The 18,564-nt window shown below is 49.4% G+C and overlaps 1 protein-coding gene across 1 annotated transcript in view; it reads right to left on the bottom strand.

Moving 5' to 3' along the window:
- The window catches only part of LOC146869605 (E3 ubiquitin-protein ligase TRIM39-like), a 98,355-nt gene that overhangs the window by 64,246 nt on the left and 15,545 nt on the right, over window positions 1–18,564 (bottom strand). The gene's annotated exons all lie outside the window — the stretch shown is intronic.

The raw sequence follows: 18,564 nt of genomic DNA on the forward strand, positions 1-18,564 counted from the left end.
CACTGCAGGCAGAGACGCTCGATCCATGGAGCGAGTGCAAGGAAGAGACCTCACTGCAGGCAGAGACGCTTGATCCATGGAGCGAGTGCAAGGAAGCGAACCCACAGCAGGCAGAGACGCTCGATCTATGGAGCCAGTGCAAGCAAGAAAACCCACTGTAGGCAGAGACGCTCGATCCATGGAGCGAGTGCAAGGAAGAGAACTCACTGCAGGCAGAGAAGCTTGACCCATGGACGAGTGCAAGGAAGAGAACTCACTGAATGCAGAGACGCTTTACAAATGGAGCGAGTGCAAGGAAGCAAACCCACTGCAGGCAGAGACGCTCGATCCATGGATCGAATGCAAGGAAGAGACCTCACTGCAGGCAGAGATGCTTGAGCCATGGAGCGAGTGCAAGGAAGCAAACCCACTGCAGGCAGAGACGCTCGATCCATGGAGCGCGTGCAAGGAGGAGAACCCACAGCAGGCAGAGAAGCTCGATCCATGGAGTGAGGGCAAGGAAGAGAACTCACTGCAGGCAGAGACGCTTTATCCATGGAGCGAGTGCAAGGAAGAGAACCCACAGCAGGCAGAGACGCTCGATCCATGGAGTGAGGGCAAGGAAGAGAACTCACTGCAGGCAGAGACGCTCGATCCATGGAGCGAGGGCAAGGAAGAAAACTAACTGTAGGCAGAGACGCTCGATCCATGGAGCGAGTGCAAGGAAGAGAACCCACTGCAGGCAGAGACGCTCGATCCATGGAGCGAGTGCAAGGAAGAGACCTCACTGCAGGCAGAGACGCTTGATCCATGGAGCGAGTGCAAGGAAGCGAACCCACAGCAGGCAGAGACGCTCGATCTATGGAGCCAGTGCAAGCAAGAAAACCCACTGTAGGCAGAGACGCTCGATCCATGGAGCAAGTGCAAGGAAGAGAACTCACTGAATGCAGAGACGCTTTACAAATGGAGCGAGTGCAAGGAAGCAAACCCACTGCAGGCAGAGACGCTCGATCCATGGAGCGAGTGCAAGGAAGAGACCTCACTGCAAACAGAGATGCTTGAGCCATAGAGCGAGTGCAAGGAAGCAAACCCACTGCAGGCAGAGACGCTCGATCCATGGAGCGAGTGCAAGGAGGAGAACCCACAGCAGGCAGAGACGCTCAATCCATGGAGTGAGGGCAAGGAGGAGAACTCACTGCAGGCAGAGATGCTTTATCCATGGAGCGAGTGCAAGGAAGAGAACCCACAGCAGGCAGAGACGCTCAATCCATGGAGTGAGGGCAAGGAAGAGAACTCACTGCAGGCAGAGACGCTCGATCCATGGAGCGAGTGCAAGGAAGAAAACCCAATGCAGGCAGAGACGCTCGATCCATGGAGTGAGTGCAAGGAAGAGAACTCACTGCAGGCAGAGACGCTCTATCCATGGAGCGAGTGCAAGGAAGAGAACTCACTACAGGCAGAGACGCTTGACCCATGGACGAGTGCAAGGAAGCAAACCCACTGCAGGCAGAGACGCTCGATCCATGGAGCGAGTGCAAGGAAGAGACCTCACTGCAGGCAGAGACGCTTGAGCCATGGAGCGAGTGCAAGGAAGCAAACCCACTGCAGGCAGAGACGCTCGATCCATGGAGCGCGTGCAAGGAGGAGAACCCACAGCAGGCAGAGAAGCTCGATCCATGGAGTGAGGGCAAGGAAGAGAACTCACTGCAGGCAGAGACGCTTTATCCATGGAGCGAGTGCAAGGAAGAGAACCCACAGCAGGCAGAGACGCTCGATCCATGGAGTGAGGGCAAGGAAGAGAACTCACTGCAGGCAGAGACGCTCGATCCATGGAGCGAGGGCAAGGAAGAAAACTAACTGTAGGCAGAGACGCTCGATTCATGGAGCGAGTGCAAGGAAGAGAACCCACTGCAGGCAGAGACGCTCGATCCATGGAGCGAGTGCAAGGAAGAGACCTCACTGCAGGCAGAGACGCTTGATCCATGGAGCGAGTGCAAGGAAGCGAACCCACAGCAGCCAGAGACGCTCGATCTATGGAGCCAGTGCAAGCAAGAAAACCCACTGTAGGCAGAGACGCTCGATCCATGGAGCAAGTGCAAGGAAGAGAACTCACTGAATGCAGAGACGCTTTACAAATGGAGCGAGTGCAAGGAAGCAAACCCACTGCAGGCAGAGACGCTCGATCCATGGAGCGAGTGCAAGGAAGAGACCTCACTGCAGACAGAGATGCTTGAGCCATGGAGCGAGTGCAAGGAAGCAAACCCACTGCAGGCAGAGACGCTCGATCCATGGAGCGAGTGCAAGGAGGAGAACCCACAGCAGGCAGAGACGCTCAATCCATGGAGTGAGGGCAAGGAAGAGAACTCACTGCAGGCAGAGATGCTTTATCCATGGAGCGAGTGCAAGGAAGAGAACCCACAGCAGGCAGAGACGCTCAATCCATGGGTTGAGGGCACGGAAGAGAACTCACTGCAGGCAGAGACGCTCGATCCATGGAGCGAGTGCAAGGAAGAAAACCCAATGCAGGCAGAGACGCTCGATCCATGGAGTGAGTGCAAGGAAGAGAACTCACTGCAGGCAGAGACGCTCTATCCATGGAGCGAGTGCAAGGAAGAGAACTCACTACAGGCAGAGACGCTTGACCCATGGACGAGTGCAAGGAAGCAAACCCACTGCAGGCAGAGACGCTCGATCCATGGAGCGAGTGCAAGGAAGAGACCTCACTGCAGGCAGAGACGCTTGAGCCATGGAGCGAGTGCAAGGAAGCAAACCCACTGCAGGCAGAGACGCTCGATCCATGGAGCGAGTGCAAGGAGGAGAACTCACTGCAGGCAGAGACGCTTGATCCATGGAGCAAGTGCAAGGAAGAGAACCCACTGCAGGCAGAGACGCTCGATCCATGGAGCGAGTGCAAGGAGGAGAACCCACTGCAGGCAGAGACGCTTGATTCATGGAGCGAGTGCAAGGAAGAGAACCCACTGCATGCAGAGACAGTCAAAGACCCAGAGACAGGCTGAGTGGAAAGACTGGCTGAAGTCAAGCGTGAGTCAATGTGACTCACACGAGAGGATGTAAGAAAAGGGGGGCAAGAAGTTCCAGCACTTGGGATGGAAGACACGACAATTAGGGAGTGCGGGCTACTCCTGTGCTGAAAGGACATTGGCTGTGTTCGCCCAGGAGATGCTGAGGGGGTATCCTACTATCACCCCCATGGAGAGTGATGTGGAGTGACTAATGTAGTAATTTCACACTCACAATTATACCAGGATTATGGGTTTTGCGATATGAAAACGATAAAAATCAAGAATTCCCAGATAAATCAATGTTACAGCACCAGTTCCTTCAGGTAATTCACAACAAATTCCTATAGAGGATGGGCGCGGAGGTTGGTTTGACATCTTGTTCTATGCTAGGATAGGAGGCTTTGAGTTATCAGATAAGGTATGTCACACCGTAGCTTCAAATAACAGGGTGTGAGCCATCAGGTGAAGTATATCACACCCCAGCCTAGAATAGGAGGGTTTCAGCTGATGAGAGCTGTGAGTCTCTCAAGCGTCGCCATGAAGAGCTGGACTGAGGAATGCTGTGGAGTCAGGTATCTCTCCACTCCTGGTGGGGGCCTGTGCTCCTGTATGTGTCACTAGTATACAGGTAGAGGGTGGTGCTCCTGTGCAGTGTCACTAGTATACAGGTGGAGGGAGGTGCTCTTGTGCTGTGTCACTAGTATACAGGTAGAGGGCGGTGCTCCTGTGCAGTGTCACTAGTATACAGGTAGAGGGTTGTGCTCTTGTGCTGTATCACTAGTATAGATGTAGGAGTTGTGCTCCTGTATGTGTCGCTAGCATACAGGTAGGGGTTGTGCTCCTGTATGTGTCGCTAGTATACAGGTAGGGGTTGTGCTCCTGTATGTGTCGCTAGTATACAGGTAGAGGGCGGTGCTCCTGTGCAGTGTTCCTAGTGTACAGGTGGAGAGGAGTGTTGTTTTCCTCTGCTGTGTCACTAGTATATGATGGAGGGTTGTCCTCTTGTAATGTGTCACTAATATACAGGTAAAGAGTTGTGCTCTTGTGCTGAGTCACTAGTATACAGGTAGAGGGTTGTGCTCCTGTATGTGTTACTAGCATACAGGTAGAAGGTTGCGCTCCTGTACTGTGTCACTAATATACAGGTAGAGGGTTGTGCTCCTGTATGTGTTACTAGTATACAGGTAGAGGGTTGTGCTCCTGTACTTGTCACTAGTATATGGTGAAGGGCTGTGCTCTTGTGCTTTGTCACTAGTATACAAGTAGAGGGTTGTGCTCCTGTATGTGTCACAAGCATACAGGTGGAGTGTTGTGCTCTTGTGCTTTGAACCTAGTGTACAGCTGGAGCATTGTACTCTTGTGATGCATCACTAGTATACAAGTAGAGGGTTGTGCTACTGTATGTGTCACTAGTATATGGGTGGAGTGTTGTGCTCTTGTGCTGTGTCCCTAGTATATAGGTAGCGGGGTGTACTTCTCTGCTGTGTCACTAGTACACAGGTAGAGGGACGTGCTCCTCTGCTGTGCCACTAATATAAAGATAGAGGGTTGTGCTCCTGTGATGAGTAACTAGTAAACAAGTAGATGGTTGTGTTCCTTTGAAGTACCACTAGTATACATTTAGAGGGTTGTGCTGCTGTGATGTTGTTGCAGGGATTCTGCCCAAAAACAGATCTATGTGTAGGATTATGGGACCTTAGTAGGTAGGGACTGAGCCATCCTACCACCTGAGTACCTATAAGCCCAGGACCGACTAGCTATAGTGTCTCACGTGCTCACCTACTCACTTACAGTGAAACAAGTGATTAGACACCCCAGAACACAACACTCCCAGATCTCTCAGGAATCGCAGTTACAAGACACCCCTTCCGCTCTCACTCTTGTACTTGTCCACAATAAGAGCTGACAGAGACACGAAACAGTTTGAAATATTTACTTTAACTAACGTGCCCTAACATGCAGTATAGGTGCCACAACAAGCAGGAAAATGCATAATACAAATACAGACAGCATAGCAGCTGGTCCATAAATCATGATGGGAGATGTCGTCATACAAAGACAATGGAGAAAAGACTATAGAGCCGAACCTTCCTCCCCTTGCAAAGAAGAAGTATTATTATATATTAGAAGATCTCTAGGCTTTATCAGCAGACCCCATACCTTAGCCTATAGATGGGAAATCTACATGACAGGTGCTGTCTCGCTCTTCTCTTTGGAAAGGTTCCACTTCAAGTGGGTGCCACCTATCTGTGTAGTTCCCTAAGACCAAAGTACGTTGTCCCCAATAACAGCTGCATCGGTTTGTTGTGTCTAGGAGCTAGGTCCTAACCAGCACAGACTAACAAGGGGCATTGTTTATGGACCTTGCACACAATGTTCAGACAACTCCAGGAACAGGCAGAGAACGAACCCAGCGGACAGTTCTCTTGTGAAAGGCACAAAGAAAGTCCTTTGCAAAACATAAAGCCATGTAGTAACGTGTGCAAAGCCGCATAATGGCGGCAGGGCAAATGCTAACTTAGTGTTGTCGACAATGTCCCCAACAGCCACGTGACGATGTGACACTAGTATACAGGCAGAGGGTTGTGCTCCTCGGCTCTGTCAGTAGTATACAGCTATAGGGCTGTGCTCCTGTATGTGCCACTAGTATACAGGTAGAGGGTTGTGCTCCTGTATGTGTCACTAGTATACAGGCAGAGGGTTGTGCTCCTGTGATGTGTCACTAGTATACAGGCAGAGGGTTGTGCTCCTGTGATGTGTTACTAGTATACAGGCAGAGGGTTGTGCTCCTCGGCTCTGTCACTAGTATACAGCTATAGGGCTGTGCTCCTGTATGTGTCACTAGTGTACAGGTAGAGAGGGGGTTGTGCTCCCCTGATGTGTCACTAGTAGATGATGGAGGGTTGGGCTCATGTGATGTGTCACTAGTATACAGGTTGTGCTCCTGTATGTGTCACTAGTACACAGGTAGAGGGTTGTGCTCCTGTATGTGTCACTAGTATACAGGTAGAGGGTTGTGCTCCTGTATGTGTCACTAGTATACAGGCAGAGGGTTGTGCTCCTGTGATGTGTCACTAGTATACAGGCAGAGGGTTGTGCTCCTCGGCTCCGTCAGTAGTGTACAGCTATAGGGCTGTGCTCCTGCATGTGCCACTAGTGTACAGGTAGAGTGGGGGTTGTGCTCCCCTGATGTGTCACTAGTAGTTGATGGAGGGTTGGGCTCATGTGATGTGACACTAGTATACAGGTAGAGGGTTGTACTCCTGTGCTGTGTCACTAGTATACAGGTAGAGGGTTGTGCTCTTGTGCTGTGTCACTAGTATACAAGTAGAGGGTTGTGCCCTTGTGCTGTGTCACTAGTATACAAGTAGAGGGTTGTGCTCTTGTGCTGTGTCACTAGTATACAAGTAGAGGGTTGTGCCCTTGTGCTGTGTCACTAGTATACAAGTAGAGGGTTGTGCTCTTGTGCTGTGTCACTAGTATACAAGTAGAGGGTTGTGCTCCTCGGCTCTGTCAGTAGTATACAGGTATAGGGCCGTGCTCCTGTATGTGCCACTAGTGTACAGGTAGAGAGGGGGTTGTGCTCCTCTGATGTGTCACTAGTAGATGTTGGATGGCTGGGCTCATGTGATGTGTCACTAGTAGATGATGGATGGCTGGGCTCATGTGATGTGTCACTAGTAGATGATGGAGGGTTGGGCTCTTGTGATGTGTCACTAGTATACAGGTAGAGGGTTTTGCGCTTGTGCTGTGTCACTACTATACAAGTAGAGGGTTGTGCTCCTGTGCTGTGTCACTAGTATACAAGTAGAGGGTTGTGCTCTTGTGCTTTGTCACTCATATACAGGTAGAGGGTTGTGCGCTTGTGCTGTGTCACTAGTATACAGGCAGAGGGTTGTGCTCTTGTGCTGTGTCACTCATATATAGGTCGAGGGTTGTGCTCCTGTGCTGTGTCACTAGTATACAAGTAGAGGGTTGTGCTCTTGTGCTGTGTCACTCATATACAGGTAGAGGGTTGTGCTCCTGTGCTGTGTCACTAGTATACAAGTAGAGGGTTGTGATGTGTCATTAGTATGCAGGTAGAGAGTCGTCTTTTTTGCTGTGTCACTAGTACACAGGTCGAGGGTGGTGCCACTAGTATACAGGTAGAGGGTGGTGCTCCTGTGATGTGTCACTAGAGTGCAGGTAGAGTGCTGTGCTCTTGTGATTTGTCACTAGTATATAGGTAGAGTGTTGTGCTCCTGTGATTTGTCACTAGTATACATCTAGAGGGTTGTGCTCTTATGCTGTGTCAGTAGTATACAGGTGGAGGGTTGCACCCTGTAATGTATCACTAGTATACAGAGAGAGGATTGTGCTTTTGTGCTGTGTCACTCGTATACAGGTAGAGGGCTGTGTTCCTGTGATGAGTAACTAGAATACAGTTAGGGGGCTGAGCTCCTGTGATATGCCATTAGTATGCAGGTAGAGGGTCAGTCTCTTGTGCTGTGTCACTAGTATACAGGTCAAGGGCTGTGCTGCTGTGATGAGTAATTAGAATACAGTTACCGGGCTGCGCTCCTGTGATGTGTCACTAGTATACAGGTAGGGAGCTGTGCTCCTGTGATGTGTCACCAGTAAGGAGGTAGAGGGTTGTGCGTCTCTGAAGTGTCACTAGTGTAGAGGGGGATGGTTGTGCTCTTGTGTCGGATCACTAGCATGCAGTTAGGGGGTAGCATTCCTGTGTGATCATGGATGGTGTCTGCATAACAGTCTCCCAGAGGTGAAGGGACATAACCTGAAGTCTGCCCTACTTGCTGGAAGAACTGAAGGTCTTGCTAGCACCTAGAAGTATGCCTGGTGAGAAACGGAAGGAGAGTTCCAGGCACTGCAGAAGCAGAGTCTGTCTGGGAGAGAAGTCAGCATAATCCCAGGATGAGAAACACCCAGAGAAAGCTGACAGCCAGTAGGAGAGTAGCCAGATATGATCAGAGTTGCGTGGGGTCTCCTGGCTCTCAGACCAGTTCTCAATCTGATCTGTGCCAAACTTTTCAAATGAGAATATAGCCTCATAGCCCACCATGGCGGGATTTACCGGCCATTAAAGGCCCGTTCCAGCATTAAATGCCAAAGACGAGGGCCTTTAACAGGGGAGAGGGCCTTTAACCCCTTCAGTGCCCCGCTCTTTCCCCGCCCTGTGCCGGCCCTTTCATTAGCGGGCGGGGTTCATGACGAGATAGTTTCGTCATGGGCACAGCGCAACCGCGCTCCATGACGAGACCATCTCGTCATGGGCACTGAAGGAGTTAAAGGCCTGCATAGCCTGCTATGGACAGCTATAAAGTTATTATACCATTCAGCCCCTAGGAGGCAGAATGTTCTAATTAGTCAAACACAGGCCTCACGGAGCCCGAGGGGATTAGGAAAGCCCCCTGGGCTTCGTGAGGCCTTTATTCACAGCAACAGCTGTGAAATTAAAATAAAATTGGAATGTTGATGCTGCGGGCTTCTACCGGCCATTAGCAGCCCGAAGAAACTCCATTGTCTTCAATGGAGCGCTTAACATTCCAATGCTCTAATCAACATTCTGTTGTCTGGTGCCCTGATATGTGCCCGCGCTGTCAGAACTGTCCCAATTAAAATAATCATCAACGTTGATACAAAAGCACTGGCCTGGTCTAGAAATCCACAAATGTCAATAGCAGTCATTCACTGAAGTCCTGGTTAAAACTGCTGTGGGAGGTCGCATCCGTCAAAGACAAACGTCACTGCGAAGGCCTGTGTAGTGTCCTTTAGTAAATAATTAGAATGCGAAATATGCGTGGTGTAAAGAAGTTAATTCCAACCCCAGCCCAGGTCTCATCTCGGTAACATTCTTAGCCTTATTACCATGACAGTTCTAGAGCATAGAACAGAAGTACGGCATGATTCTCTATTTAACCCTCAGCTCGACTTAGCCGATCTAAAACAGGACCGCGCTGCATTACTGTGGGGTTCCCTGCCACTGGAATGGTTAAGCCAAGAACAGGGCCTTTGTGGCCCCGGGGGACATGCTGCCTTTGTTGCAGCAAACCCCTAGACTCTAGTGACTGAACTTATTCACAGAGTCTGAGGTAAGTACGGTTTACTAGTTTTCATTCCCTGGATGTGCCATCAGTAAATGGGGAATGTTAGAACTCGGGGTCTCTAGTTGGCAATGGCATACACCTTTGTCCAAATAGGGACCCGTGCGTCTAAATCAGGGAAAGGGGATTACACTACTGGATAACCCCTGCTCACCCCCTTGGTAGCTTGGCACGAGCAGGCAGGCTTATCTCAGAGGCAGTGTGTTAAGCATTTGTGAACGCATACAGTAATACAGTGAAAACACTACAGACGGACACCACACCGGGTTGTATGAAAATAAGTATTCTTTATATAGACTTATCACAAGACCACAAATGGCAAAAATCCACAATACTGTAATCACAATTAATAATTCACGATGGTAGAAGCAATTCAAAAATAGGTTCTTCACTAAAAGCAGTCATTAGCAACAGATAACTCCAACGGGAGTTATCGTGAGGTCGAGGTCAAAGTGTTCCCGAAGTACGGCGCTGACCACAAGGTGGGCAGCGTCGGACCCAGAGTCAAAGCAGACCCCCACAGAACAGTACCTTGGAAAGCGAAAATAGACAGCTCACCGTGTGGGCAAGATGTGATGTCGTTGGCGCATTTGCAGCGTCGGGTCCTTGCTTCGGGGGAGATGATGCCTCGGTGTCCTGGATGCTTGCGCAGGCAGGGAAGGCGTCGGATCCTGACCGGAGAGGAGGTGACGTTACGATGATGCTGACACCACGGTTCCTTACGATATCAAAATGTCGATGAGTTCTTGGCCACCTTGGTCTAGGATCGGCTCCGAGATGATGTTGGTTTCGTAGTCGATACGGCAGAGCAGTAGGCATCGGTTCACGGGTACAAGTCAGAGCAGCGCTCACGGCTTCGATGCAGATCGCGGCGACGTTCACTGGCATTCGTGTTGCAAATTCCTTCTGTAGCAACTGAAACAGCAAGTTCCAGAAGCAAGCAAACAGGAGGGGTGAAGTATTTTGTATCCCTGAGACTTCGGACAGGAGGCAAGCTTGAGTCATGCCCTTGGCGAAATATTCTGCAAGATGATGAAAGTTCTGTAAAAGTTCCTTCTCCTTTCCTCGGCAATGAAGACACCACTGCAGGCCAACCCAACAACAGCACACGGGCAGAGGGACAGTACAACTTCTGCAGCTTCCTTCGGTTCTTCTCCTCAGCAAAGATTTGTCTTGTGTTCCCAGAAGTGATCTAACTTCTTGGGGTCTGGGTCCCCATATTTATACTAGCAAATCCTTTGTCCTCAGAAGGCAGAGGGTCCTGTACCTACTCCAAACCAGTTCTGGGTGCATTCTGCCAGTGCACAACTTCTTCCTTTGTCAGAGTAGGCCAGGGTCATCAGACGCACCACAGGAGGTGAAGCCAGCATTGTGGAAGGCAGGCACAGTCCTATTCAGGTCCAGGCGCTACTCCTCCTACTACTCCTCAGGTAGATCGGCCTATTCAGCCTTGCCATTCTGAGTTCAGGCATACTAAACTTGAACTCTACCTCGTCCCCTGGGTCAGTTAGGATTATAAGATGTTATAATCAAATCGCCCGTTCTGGCCTTTGGGGACAGGTAGCCTTGCAATAGTGAAAAACAAAATAGGTTGTAATTCACTATCAGGACATGCCACACATACCAGGGCATGGCCTACCTTTTACATACAATGCACCCTTCCCGTAGGCCTACTATAGGGGTGACTGATATGTAGAAAAGGGAAGGTTGAAGGACTGGCGAGTGGGTGCACTCGCCGAGTAGACACAGCAGTCCCAGACTGCGTACAGGCTCTGCAATGCAAGGCCTGAGTTACACTTTACGGGCTGCTTCGGTGGGTGGCACTATCGGTGCAGCAAGCCCACTGTAGGAGAGTAGGATCTGCTTCACATGGGTACCCCCACTTTTTGCTGGTGTTTCACTGTTTTTCGACCTTAGTCTGGCTGTGACCCTGCTAATCAGGACCCCAGCCTAGCTGCTTCCTCTCTAAAATGGTTTGCATGTATATTAGGTATAAGTGCCTTATACGCCCCAGTATATGGTATACTATGTACCTAGGGCATAGGTACCTCAGAGGCCTACCAGGGGCTGAAGCATGTATTATGCCACCCCTGGGAAGCACTCCAAAATGGCACCACAGGTCTGCTATAGCAGCCTGGGTAAGGGTGTGCTTGCACCCCTTACAGTGGTATAGGCTACCTATATCAGTACCACTGCACACACATATAAAACATAGAAGTTACTCCTATGGCAGGCCTTGACAATCCTGAAGGCAGAGTGCTTGGTTTTTATGTGAGAGGATGCCCCTGCATGAGCAAAGCCCCTCTGCAGCGTTTGGAGTACCTCCTCTGATGCTGTTTGTGGTGCAGCCTGACTATATACTCTTAAGTGCATTATAACCTCGCGGTAAATGCTAACTTTGGGATGGCAGCACGGAAACATGTCGTGTTTGTGTCAAATGCTTTGGAAAACTACCCCCGCCATTTCTGGCAGCGGGGGTACCATTCTACCCTTTTAGAGGGAGAGACATGTTCACAATGGTCTAACCCGGTAGGACTTTCTACAGCCCTAGCATCACAAAATGGATGCCTCTGCCACAGACACGGGTCTGGCCTCCTGCTACTGACCGAAACTCTGGCAGGGGAGGCTTGGACAATAGTTTCCTGTCCCAGGGAGGTGTGACCACCTCCCCAGACAGGCAGATGTGTATTGGGGCTGGGCGGGAGCACTCTCTGGTGCTTTGAAGTCCTGCACTGGGGGCACGGGGCACACTTGGTGTTACTGTGCATAGTCCAGTTCAAACCAGTTGCAGGGGCTACCTGCCCCTGCTCTGGCGTGAAACTGGACAAAGGAAATGGGTGTAACCACCCCTCTTTCCAAACCATACCATAGATGGGTCTCTAGAGTATGTCCACCCCAAACTTTGTATAAGTATGGGAACCCAGTCCTTGCCACTTTATATTACCCTGGACGAAACTCTGCAACATATATCCTTGACCTTCGACGTTCTATCCTGACTAGAAGACTGAAGAAATCTCCCTTGGGGTCAAGGAGTGACTCCCCTGTCCGGTCTGCAAGTCCAAAGCTCCCATTGGACGCCGAAGTCTCTGCATCACCAGAGGTGGATTTCCTGACTTCCCCGAGGTTACCCTGAGTCCACAGCAAAGCTGAGGCCCGTGGCTATCGTGGGTGACAAGGAATCGTGACCCCTGGGCACCGCGTACTATTGCTGGTACATCAGGATGTATGACGTTACAACGCACACTTTTACAACGCATGCACTTACAACGCATTTTTTACAACGCATAATCCATTACAACGCATGACATTACAACGCAGGACACTACAACGCATTTTAAAAAAATACCTTTACAACGCATTACCATTACAACGCATACTACCTTTACAACGCATACCATTACAACGCATAATATTAAATTACATTTAAGGTAAGTATTAGATAGTATAGGGGTAAAAATTACTATTCTAACTCCAGGGGGTGCATCAGTAGGGTAAGTGTTGGATAGTATAGGGGTAAAAATTACTATTCTAACTCCAGGGGGTGCAACAGTAGGGTAAGTGTTGGATAGTGTAGGGGTAAAAATTACTATTCTAACTCCAGGGGGTGCAACAGTAGGGTAAGTGTTGGATAGTATAGGGGTAAAAATTACTATTCTAACTCCAGGGGGTGCAACAGTAGGGTAAGTGTTGGATAGTATAGGGGTAAAAATTACTATTCTAACTCCAGGGGGTGCATCAGTAGGGTAAGTGTTGGATAGTATAGGGGTAAAAATTACTATTCTAACTCCAGGGGGTGCATCAGTAGGGTAAGTGTTGGATAGTATAGGGGTAAAAATTACTATTCTAACTCCAGGGGGTGCATCAGTAGGGTAAGTGTTGGATAGTATAGGGGTAAAAATTACTATTCTAACTCCAGGGGGTGCAACAGTAGGGTAAGTGTTGGATAGTGTAGTGTAATATTATGCGTTGTAATGGTATGCGTTGTAATGGTAGTATGCGTTGTAATGGAATGCGTTGTAAAGGTAGTTTTTAAAAATGCGTTGTAATGGTATGCGTTGTAATGTCATGCGTTGTAATGGATTATGCGTTGTAAAAAATGCGTTGTAAAGGTAGTGCGTTGTAAAAGTTGCGTTGTAAAGGTTGTTCCCCGTACATCAACTTCCTGTTTATCCTTGAAGTTCTGCTTTGGGCTCCGAGTAGTCTCAGCCTTGAGCACTGACTGCACCCAAGATCTCCGGCCTCCACTCCACGAGTGACCCGTGGGCCGGGTTCCAGTGCGCCTGCACGAGGCTCCTTCGCGATCGCTAGCCCGTTGGCTAGTGGGTCCCCCGAAGGCAACTCCTCTTCTGCTTGGGCTTTCATGGTTGCTCCAGACGTGCCCCGACTTACCCTCGCTGGGTGAGTCCCTCAGACCTTGCTGGTCTGCACCAACATCCTTCTTCTCTTTACACGAGACTTGCCGATGCCAAGGCTAGTTGGCTCCATTCTGGTCGCCGACACCGCAGCACTCGACAAACTTTCTGGTCGCCGACACCGCAGAACTCGACAAACTTCGTGGGACAACTCGAATCCAGCTCCTGGTCATCATCGGCGCCTCCTGGACCTCGTGGCTGAAGAGTCAAGACACCCGTCAACTCACCTGAAGCACCCGACATCTGTGGGCATTGGTCCATCCTGCCCTCGGTCACTGGCAAGTGACCCAGACTCTGTTCCCTCTGCTTTCAGGTTCCTTCCATCCTAGATCCAGGCTTGGATCTCTTCGGACACTTCTCCTCTTCACGGCAGCAGCATTTCTTCGCCAGCTGCCATTGAAATCGACGACGAGACCTGACACCAAAAGACACCTATGCACCCGACTTCCCTGGGTGAGGTAACACGAGTACTCCGGTGCTCCCGTGGGTGTTAGCCCTAGAACTTCTTAAGTCCAAAAGGATTTGGTCCTAACTCGATGGTAAGTGTCCCTAATCTTTAAATTTCCAACCGCGACATTGCCCATAGAAGCTAACGGGAACCCGCGGTTGTGCTTACACATTGCACACGGCCCCCGTGGGTCCCCTGCATCACTACCTTGGGTGGTTCCTTGGGGTCCCAGCGATTCTACAGGCTCTAGGCCTTGTGTCTAGTTCAGTCATGGTTCTTATACCACTTTATTGGTATATGGTTTGGTACGCCCCTAAGGCCCAAACGTGTATTTGTGCTATTACTGTTGATTGCTAACTTGTAAATTAAGAACTTCGAACTCTACCTCATAAAGAGACTAGAGTGGTGTGTTTTATCTTAAATACATATATTTTAAATATATACCTGGTGTGGTTGTCCTTTCATTTGATCATTCAAGAGATTATAGACTGGTAAAACAAGCTTCTTTACATTCCTTCAAGACTTAGCCTGAAGGCTGCCCTCCATAGCTACCACTAGGATAGCTTTCAAAAAAGGTTGTCTTTAACCTATTCAACATAAGGGGTTGTTTGGACTGATACAAGGTGCCCACTAGAACTAGTGGACAGCATATATCAGGCCACCTTCTCACATTGGTGTGCAGGGTGTGGGATTCCAGCTTGCTATTGTTTTACCAGATAATCTCAATTGAATTGATCAACTGAAAACCACTAAGGGTACCTTAGGTACATATAATATCAAGTTTAGCTACAGTAAGTTCTACTGAACTTAGAGTTGTGTGTTAAGGGATAGCACACCCTTTCTACAACTCAAGAGAGTTTAGTAGGCCACACTAGTGTAGGTACTGGGTAGTGCAATACACCACACCACATTAGTAATGTCTAGTCAGCCAGGAACCAGTGGGTCCCTGCCAGAAGCCAGTGGGCTTCTCCCCTATAAATATGAGGATCTCTCCTTTGCACAGCTTAGGGCCTTATGTTCCATTAGGAAGCTGAAAACAGGCAAAAGCCCAACCACCAGCATCTCATAAAGATACTTAAGCTGGATGATATCTCAGGGCCTAGTGGGCCTGATGGGGTATGCAGTGTGGGTGGGCCAGCAGGTGAGTGTGGGCCTTGGGGTACAAATTCCCCTGACCCTACCTCTAATGCTGACCAGACTGATGACAATGATCAGAATCTGGTGAACCCAGCTCTCCTGGATGAGGATGAGGAGGATGACAATAATGCTCCTTCCTTTATTCCTCCAGGAAGAGTTGAAAGTAGGGCTAGAAGGGATAGATCTCTCTCAAGGGGATCTGTCCAGTCTAACTCCTCTATAGGGACACACAGAGGGAGGGAAGCCTCCCAGGAGAGGAGAGAGAGACTTTTGACGTATGAGCAAGACAAGCTAAAACCTCAGAAAGCAGCAGATGGCCTTAGATAGGGAAGCCCTAGAGCTCTATAGTGCTAGTAAAAAGGAGGGACTAGAATCCCTTGGTGGCAGCAATTACCCTAGAGATAGGGAGAGGTCTTATGACCATAGAAACCTAAGTAAGATTGTCCCTCCCTACCAGAGTGGGGATGACATCCACAAATGGATAACTGCCTTGGAGAGGGCCTGTAAAGTACAGAAGGTCCCTCAAGGTCAGTGGGCAGCAATCTTATGGCTCTCCTTTGCAGACAAAGGTAGAGATAATCTCCTCACTGTAAGAGAAGAGGATGCTGATGATTACAAAGTCTTGAAAAGTGCACTGATAGATGGGTTTGGCCTAACCACTGAACAATACAGGTTAAAGCTCAGAGACACCCAAAAAGCACAAAATCAAGACTGGGTTGACTTTGTTGACTGTGCTGCTAAGGCTCTGGAAGGTTGGTTATTGAGCAGTAAAGTGTGTGATTTCATAGGATTGTACAATCTGATAATGAGGGAGCAGATTCTTAATAACTGTCAAAATCAGCTGTTACACCAGTACTTGGTAGACTCTGATCTGACCTCTCCCTAAGAATTGGGAAAAAAGGCAGACAAATGGGTCAGAACCAGTGTGAGGCAGAAGGTACAGAACCAAAGTGGTGACCCAAAGAAGCAGGATTCTAAGAACTCTGACAAGGGTGGGGACAAGGGTAAAGACCAGAAGTCTTCTCAAGGGCCCCAAAAATCTTCTTCTAATGGGGAGTCACAGTCAAATAAGGGAAAAGGCCAAAAGAAACCTTGGTGCAAAATCTGTAAACAGAAAACTCACTGGACCAGTGACTGCACCAAGTCCAAAGAATCTACTCCAGCCACCATTGCCCCTAAGGCAACTGTTCCCCATAGTACAGCTACAATAGGTGGTGGCAATGTTCAGAATAAGGGTGTAGTAGGGTTGACCCTGGGTTCTGAGATGGACTCTGGCCTAGTCAGAGTTCCAACTCAGGCTGTGCTTGTCTGTGATGGAGACATGGATATGTCCCCTTGTGTGAGTCCCAGTAATCTGGGCAAATACAGACAACACCCTTTAATTAATGGAGTAGAAGCTTGGGCATTCAGGGACACAGGAGCAAGTGTCACCATGGTGACAAAAGATATTGTGGATCCTGGGCAGATTATACTTGGTGAAATGTACCAAGTGGCCAATGCAAGCAATGTCAGAACAGACCATTCTCTGGCAGTTGTTAACTTCTCCTGGGGAGGGGTAACTGGCCTTAAGAAGGTTGTGGTAAGTGCAGACCTACCAGTACAGTGCTTGCTTGGCACTGATCTAGAGACTTCAGCTTGGGCTGAAGTGGAGCTCAGGACACATGCAGAAATGTTAGGGATCCCTGCTCATGTCTTTGCTGTGACTAGGTCACAGGCCAAAATGTCTAAAGCTGGACAGGCCCTGGATTCTGGAAACATGGACCAGGTGCCTCACAAGAGGAGGAGCAGTAGGGTTAAGGCAGAGCCTTCCCACCTGACTCAGAATGCTGATCAGTCTCCTCAGGGAGATGTTCTTGAGCCTGAAGAAGGAACTATCTCAGAGGAGCTAGAACCTGACCAGGTTGAGTTCTTGGGGACAGGGGGCCCTTCCAGGTCTGATCTGAGCCAGGAGTAGAAAACCTGCCCCTCTCTTGAACCCCTCAGAAAGCAAGCTGCTGATGAGGCTGCTGTGAATGCTAGTGGCACCCATAACGTTTATTGGGATGATGGACTCCTTTACTCAGAGAGTAGAGACCCCAAGCCTGGTGCATCCAGAAGGTTGGTTATACCTCTGAAGTTTAGAGGTTTCCTATTGACACTAGCCCATGATATTCCCCTAGCAGGACACCTGGGCCAGAACAAGACTTGGGACAGTATTGTCCCTCACTTTCACTGGCCCCACATGTCTGAAGAGACAAAGGATTTTTGTCGCTCCTGTGTTACCTGCCAAGCCAGTGGCAAGGCAGCTGGCACTACAAAGGCCCCCCTGATACCACTACCTGTGGTGGGGGTGCCCTTTGAAAGGGTAGGGACTGACATTGTTGGTCCAATGGATCCCCAAACAGCATCTGGGCACAGATTTATACTGGTGGTGATGGATCATGCCACCAGGTACCCAGAAGCAATTCCCCTAAGGACCACTACAGAACCTGTGGTGGAAAGAGCTCTCTTGAGTGTGTTCTCTACAGTAGGCTTTCCTAAGGAGGTAGTATCTGACAGGGATGCACACTTCATGTCTAGTTACTTAACTGCTATGTGGAAGGAGTGTGGAGTGAACTACAAGTTCACCACACCCTATCACCCACAATGCAATGGTTTAGTTGAGAGATTCAACAAAACCTTAAAGGGCATGATTAAAGGACTCACAGAGAAGCTTAGGCGCAAATGGGACCTACTCTTGCCCTGCCTTTTATTTGCATACAGGGAGGTGCCTCAAAAGGGGATTGGTTACAGCCCTTTTGAACTTTTGTTTGGTCACCCTGTCAGGGTCTATTGTGTTTGGTGAAGGAAGGATGGGAGTTACCCCTCAAGCCCCCAAAGCAAGACATAGTGGACTATGTACTTGGTCTCCGCTCCAGGATAGATGAGTACATGAAAAAGGCAAACAAAAACCTTGAGGCTAGCCAGAAACTGCAAAAAGCCTGGCATGACCAAAAGGCTGTACTGACTGTTTACCAGCCAGGACAGAAAGTGTGGGTGTTGGAGACTGTGGCCCCAGCAGCCCTCCAGGACAAATGGAGTGTCCCCCATGCAATTGTTGAACAGAAAGGGGAGGTTACCTACTTGGTAGACCTTGGAACCCCTAGGAGTCCCCACAAGGTACTTTATGTCAACAGACTTAAAACATATGTTGACAGGGCAGACATGGGCTTGCTTATGGCTACTGATGAAGGACAGGAGGAAGAGAGTGACCTACTCCCTGACCTGATTTCTCAGAACCCTGATGATAGGTCAGTTGATGGTGTAGCCTTGGCAGGCAGCCTCACTGCCCAGCAGCAAACTGACTGCAGAAACCTTCTCAGCCAGTTCAGACATATGTTTTCTCTGACTCCAAGTCAGACCACCTGGTGCACTCATGAAGTGGACACTGGGGACAGTCTACCTGTGAAGAATAAGATCTACAGGCAACCTGACCATGTCAG

This window comes from Triturus cristatus, chromosome 1_1 (genome assembly GCF_964204655.1).
Source record: "Triturus cristatus chromosome 1_1, aTriCri1.1, whole genome shotgun sequence".
Taxonomy (NCBI): Eukaryota; Metazoa; Chordata; class Amphibia; order Caudata; family Salamandridae; genus Triturus; species Triturus cristatus.